The following is a 6,537-nucleotide window of genomic DNA, read 5'->3' as shown; positions in this document are numbered from 1 at the left end:
GAGCCAGCTGGTCGTAATTTCACGTGTGGAGCTCTGATGAAACAGGAATATTAATTGTTGATTTAAACGTTTTTCTTCCCTCTTATTTTTCACTTGTTTTTTCTTCCAAACCGTATGTACCCGAATCATTTTCCTTTCGACATTTCAGAACGGATTTAATTGTCCCCTAAACCAGCTATTCTGTGTTTTTACCCCCCAGGACCCAGATTCCCAACCGGTCCCCCTTACCGTCAGTGCATTTACACGGTACACTGTAGGCAAAATATTACTTTAAATTCCTTTTCAGCGCCCTTAAAGTTCTAGCTGCAACTGCCATAATTACTTTTACTGTACACTCGGCAAGAAAAGTGTTTGAGGATACTTTAGTTTCTGAGGTTTTAGATTTCGTTCATGCTGAAATTTTAACTTTTTTTCTTACAGAAAACACTATAATCTCATTTTGTAAATTTATTTTCTAGAATTTGAAAATACAATTTAAAAAAATTATACGAATCTTTAGTTAAATATAAAAAACAAAAACGTTTCAGATACTTAAAACCAGGTTATGGATGAACCGAAGTTAATCAGAATTTCTCAGATGAGATTCGTTTATTTTCATCTCTAAAAGATAGTGTGATGGATATCTCGGTGCCATTCACTGGAACCCAGGTATTATCAGAACGGCAATGTTTGAAATTCTCGTTTTCCTGTTTTTATGTAGAAATGCAAAATTGTTTATTATAAATGCATCATCATACAGTCAGGTAATGATAATTTCTGTTTAATTTTTACACATTCATATTTATTTTCGTTTGGTGTTGATAAGGTCAGCTGGAATTAATGTTTAGATTGGACAATGATTTGACAGCAAGTTAGGTTAATCCAAATCTTTTAATTACAGCAAGAGCTTCTCTATGATTGTGTTCGTGATTAGAGGGAAAATACAAGTAACTGGATGTTTATATAGTAATTATAGTTTCTCTCTCCCACTGTTCTCTAATTACAATGCAGGACTCTCTCTCTCAGTCTCTCCGAACATCTCCATTGCTAAAACTACTTTTGTCAAAATTCTTGTTACTGGATAAGAGCCAAATAAATAACTAATTTCATTTCAATAAACAGGAAATAATTGATGTTAAACTTAAACGTTTTCTTCTCTTCACGTCCCCCAGGCTTTTCTTAAGAGACAAATGGACATTTTCTTTCGAAATTCTACTTCATTAAAATATTCAAAAACAATCGACAGTAATCTTAGGGGGTAGTTAGTTTTACCGTACTAACAGCCAACTGTTCAGCGTCCCTTGCCAGTGCAAACTATCCACTTTTATCAACCAATTAATACAAATTAGGTCACAGTTTCGATTAGTTTCGTTCATCAAAATTTTTTCACAAGATATAACACATAATTGATAAATTTATTCTGAATATGAAAATACAAAAAATTTTATAAATTAAATCTTCTTGAGATAAACGTTGTATGATAACCACCATGGATGTCCAGGACTAAAACGGCACTCAGATCCTTTTCTGAATCCCTCTCTAGTGTATGGCTTTTATCAACCGGAAAATGTACTGTTTATCAGAACGGCAATGTTGGGTGCGTTTTTCGTTAAAACGTCTTTTGTCACTAAATCATCAAACAGGTAATGACAATTTCTAAACCATTCAATTTAAAAACACTATGTTAAAAAGAAAATGGTAGTAAAACTACAGAATAGGTTACCAAATCAACTGTAAATTATAATAATGATTCACAACAGAGGGAAAACACAACTGGATGTTTCACTGCCATAGACTTTCTCTCTCTCTCTCTCTCCATTGCTAAAACATACTATACAAATATAGTATCGCTCTCTCTCTAAAAGAAAAAAATAATAAAATGAGTAGCTCTACATATAGGCCTAGGCTTACACAACAGCAACTCTCTCTCTCTCTCTCATCATAACATTGCATTCGTTCCTTTATTGTTCCCCATGTTTTTCGTTGGACATTGCTCAAATTTAACTCTTGATTTCATTATGGAAGATCGCGTTTCCGATTACGCAAACATTCTGTTCAATGTGGTGTCATAAATTCATTTGTGTAAGGTTAGTTGGTAGGTTATGTCGAAAAATGTTTATTTTGCTCAGATCTGTCGCTGCAAATTACAACTTGAACGAATACTGTAAAGCTTACTACTGCATTTACGTATCAATGATTTCAGAACCGTAGAATATGATTGAAAGTTATAGGAGGTCAAGCAAAAAGCAAACACATTAAGACTGAAGCTCCTCCCCCTTCTAAAGTTGCCAGATGTCGCATTAATTAGCAATATATGTCCGAAGATTAAAAAAACTGTATCCTCACTTTCCTTGCTGAGTGTACCTATATTCATATTCTCTCTTCCATCTTGCCATCCAACCTCTCCTAACACTAACTTGTTTATAACTTGTTTCATAGTGCAGCTGCGAGGTTTTTCTCCTGTTACACCTTTCCAACCCTTCTACTGTTTCCTTTTCAGCGCTGAATGACCTCATAGGTCCCAGTGCTTGGCCTTTGGCCTAAATTCTATATTCCGTTCCATTCCAATAATCTGTTTACCCTGAAAGAGTATTGACCCTGAGAGCAACAAGGCAACAGTCACTGGTATATTCGTCTTTAAAAGTCTGATTAAGATAAACGAAGTATTCAGAAGACCTCTGCTGTACAGTACACCCCCAGCTGCTTGATATACGTACCTATACAGATCCAAGTTGTACAGCGTATACTGTATGTACAGACACTGAGCAAATTGCCTTGTTTATCTTGCAGCTGTTTTCTCGGTATTGCTGTGTTTCCCAGCAGTCTGTCGCAAGACTGATGAATTTACGTCATTTACCAGCTTACTGGCGACTATTCTCTCCAGATGGCCATGCCACCTCTTTAGACTTTATGGGCTCGTGTTAAATTGTACCGTAACGAAATTTTAAATGTTTCTTTTGCAACAAACATTTTCCTTCAACAAGCTCGTTTAATTTTCTTTCATAAATTTTGTCAACTAGAATCCGTTCGTATCCAGTCTTTTATAAAACTAGAAAACTTTGCATGTTATGAACTGGACAGTTTTAAATCACAAGTAATGAAATACTGTACTTGACTGTACGGAACCTGATTTTGTAGTTCTTCCTAAAAATGAGGTAAGGGAAAACTTTGGTTAACAGGCAAGTATTATTTTCACTATTTTATAAACCACATTTTATAAAGAATAAAGAAAGGTTGTTCTATAGTTTCATATATGTATATAGGCTTTTAGGGAAACAAAAATTGAGGGGCGTTTATATTTTGCATAACCTTTTACCAAACACGAAACATTTCCGTATAAGATACTGGGCTTTTAAACTGTTTGCATGGGCTTTTAGAAAGCCTGAAACCTTTCCGTATAAGATAATGTATGAATTCATATTTTATATTGCTGCCAACTTTACTCTCTTAAAGCTGCTGACTTTTTATCGTTGATTCTACAATGAAATAATGAAGTTTTAATCTTCAGGGTTTCTTTTTCGGATTGTTTGGCAGACGAGAACCGCGCGAGGCTTGCGTAACCCAATACGGTTAGTGCAAATTACGGTGCCCAGATTGTACAATGTGCTATGACAACCTCCTGAAATGCTACAGGGGTAAGCAAGGAACCACCGACAACGCTGAAGAGGTCCTTCCGCAACTCAGCCCCTGCCTCGCCAAACTATCCCGATGCAAAGCGAGATGCGTCACCTGCACCGAATGCTACGCAATCTTCATAGAATGTAACAACCAGCTAAACGCCACCCAGCGCTCTGCGGGCTCACGGGCCAGGCGGAGTCTACCCCCTTCGTTGGCGAGGTCGAGCAACAGCCTCCTGAGTCTAGTACCTCGTCAGGAGCGGCAACCAACCGCGAGAACGGTTTCGAGGCAGGAGACTTCACCGACATCGACGAGAGTCTGCAGATTCGCCTCCCTGGGAGGATTGTGTTCATCATCGAGGAAACTTTCAGCGGAGCTGCGATCGAAGTGAGAATAAGAGAAGAAGAGATAGAAGAAAGTCTTTCGGCCACAGTGGTCGTCCCCCAGAACGAGAGTAACACTGCCACAGTTGGAGAAGTTGGAACCACCACTGGAACTGCTCTGCCAAATGCATAGTGTCTGAATTGTTGATGAGACGATGGTACTGAATTTTGATTTAGGAAGCTACAAATCTTATTTAACTCGTAGGATAGTCTGCCATATATGTAATGGCTAGTGGAGTGTTTATTTAGAAAGCTACAAATCTTATTTAACTAGTAGAATAGTCTGTCATATATGTAATGGCTAGTGGAGTGTTTATTTAGAAAGCTACAAATCTTATTTAACTCGTAGGATAGTCTGTCATATATGTAATGGCTAGTGGAGCAAGGACTTACCATGGATACTGTTAATTGCTGTATTGAGCATTTGTTGTGCCGTAATAAGCTCCCATTATTGTAGCTCTTTTGTTGATTTTTCTTTCTGAAATAAAATTAACCGTCGAATACTGGTAATTAGTCATCCATGCTAGTGGAATTGTATAGAATATAAGCTTTAGATTCAGTATCTTCCTAAATAGCGGTGATGATTGGTCTTATATTTTGTTCTTGGCGCCAGTTTGTCATTTTTGAAGGTAGATAAATATTCAAATGTATAGGATTTGTTTGTAAAGGAGTTGCCATGGCACATTGTGATTATATCGGTGATAGATGTAGTACATGAATCTGAAACTGGTTTTTGTTTGAATTTATATATTATAATGACTTTTTTTAGTATGAGCTTAAGATCAGATCATGCCAATGAATAAACTGACAACAGTTCGTCTAATGAATTGGTTTATTTATTTCTCGCTGCCGTTTCGCCTTAGCTGATCCTAATTAATATCAGAGGTTTGCGTCTCTCATTGACTACTAATATATATATATATATATATATATATATATATATATATATATATATATATATATATATATATATATATATATATATATATATATATATATATATATATTTTTTTTTTTTTTTTTTTTTTTTTTACCTCGACTTTTGTGTTTATGAGTGGCTTATATGAAATAACCCGTGGACGCGGCTTACTTCAAAGACCTCTTGCATCGGTTTTATAGAAGTGGAGCCGAACTGCAGTCTGTCATTTATCCCGCTTCCACCGTTTTTCTATAATATTCGCTGCAGTTTTTAGAAATGAATTTGAAGCAGTTGCATTTCAAGTGCACTTGTCAGTATTTACTGATAAGGTGAGTAATCCTCGAGCCAGTAGATTATTGATGTCATTTCAGTAGGTACTTTGCTGTTCTCTCACTGCGTATGATACTTGGCAAGTATTGAGTTATGTTAATTCTATGCTAGGTGATAACAGCTCTCTAATTATCCTTGAGCGATTATGAATGATGATTTATTCATGACAGAACTTTTGAAATCCTGTTAATCATAATGACCGTACAGTAGGCTACATTTATCATCAAAATCATGAATTCGAAAAAAAGTGGAATGTGGGTTGCACCGTAATTGTGACTCAAGTCTCCGATTAACATTAATCTTTTTTGTACTGGCATACTTATTACATTACCTAACTGCCATAATTCTTGAATCTCTAGGAAACGTATTGCGTCAGTACCTCCATTAATAGTCAAGAGATGAAGGGTCGCGCCAGTCCAGAAAAACGCATTTAGCTCTTTAAGCTATTTTTATAATGGCATTAGTTTTCCTACTGTTGTACAAAATGATTCAAGTTCCTTTTCGACGCTTGTAACGCTTTCCTATGTTAGATTAACTTATTTATCGATAGCCATTGCTGTTGAACGGCTTTTACTGTTACGTGTCCCATCCGAATTTTATCCAAAACTATTTCTGAGCATTTACCATTTTTAAAATATGTACATACATTATATAATTGTCAGTACTGTTAGCTCTAGATGTATAAGCTACTATCATTCTCTTTAATTATATAAAATTTATTTTTGTACTTACTTACGGCATTATTGATTGATTATATTCATCATTGTACTGTACAACCAATGTTGCAGTCAGAGATTATACAGTTTTGTTTCTATGCGTGGGTGCTTGCGCGTGAACCTCCTTTTCCTAGTATGACGTCACACCAAAGCGGCTTGATCATGAGATATAATATATTGCTGTGACCAAATAAATATTTGATGCGTGGCCAGTCGAAAGAGTTGTTAATAAAAGACCGCGGGAGTGAAAAACTGCTTGCGGGATCTGGCAAATCCCTCTTTAATTATTAAATAACTGTCAGCCAAAAATTACTTTTATGGTCTCCGTACAAAGCTTGTAAATGGGGTTGGGACTATGAAATATTCTACGATCGTTAAAACATTGGTCACAAAAGCGAATGTTCTCTGATAAGCTTATACAGTATATCCAACATATAACGATATACTGATTGATGGTTCAGTTTGTTGCGCTTTTGTCATCATTATCCTCTCTCAGGAAAATATGCGAATCATAAAATTTCTTATGAAATTTCCAGAAATTTTATGCAACATGTTGCTAAATGTTTCTCGCTTTAAATCTTATTTTTCCGTC

At 35.8% G+C, this 6,537-nt stretch overlaps 1 long non-coding RNA gene across 1 annotated transcript; it reads left to right on the top strand.

Annotated features, from left to right (window-relative positions):
* The first annotated feature begins 634 nt into the window (after positions 1–634).
* Positions 635–4,481, top strand: LOC136853340 (uncharacterized). The gene is made up of 2 exons (XR_010857414.1): positions 635–648; positions 3,488–4,481. It is a non-coding gene; the product is annotated as an uncharacterized lncRNA (long non-coding RNA).
* The last annotated feature ends 2,056 nt before the right edge of the window (positions 4,482–6,537 follow it).

The sequence above is a fragment of the Macrobrachium rosenbergii genome, chromosome 27 (genome assembly GCF_040412425.1).
Source record: "Macrobrachium rosenbergii isolate ZJJX-2024 chromosome 27, ASM4041242v1, whole genome shotgun sequence".
Classification (NCBI taxonomy): Eukaryota; Metazoa; Arthropoda; class Malacostraca; order Decapoda; family Palaemonidae; genus Macrobrachium; species Macrobrachium rosenbergii.
This window is presented reverse-complemented; position numbering and strand designations above follow the sequence as displayed.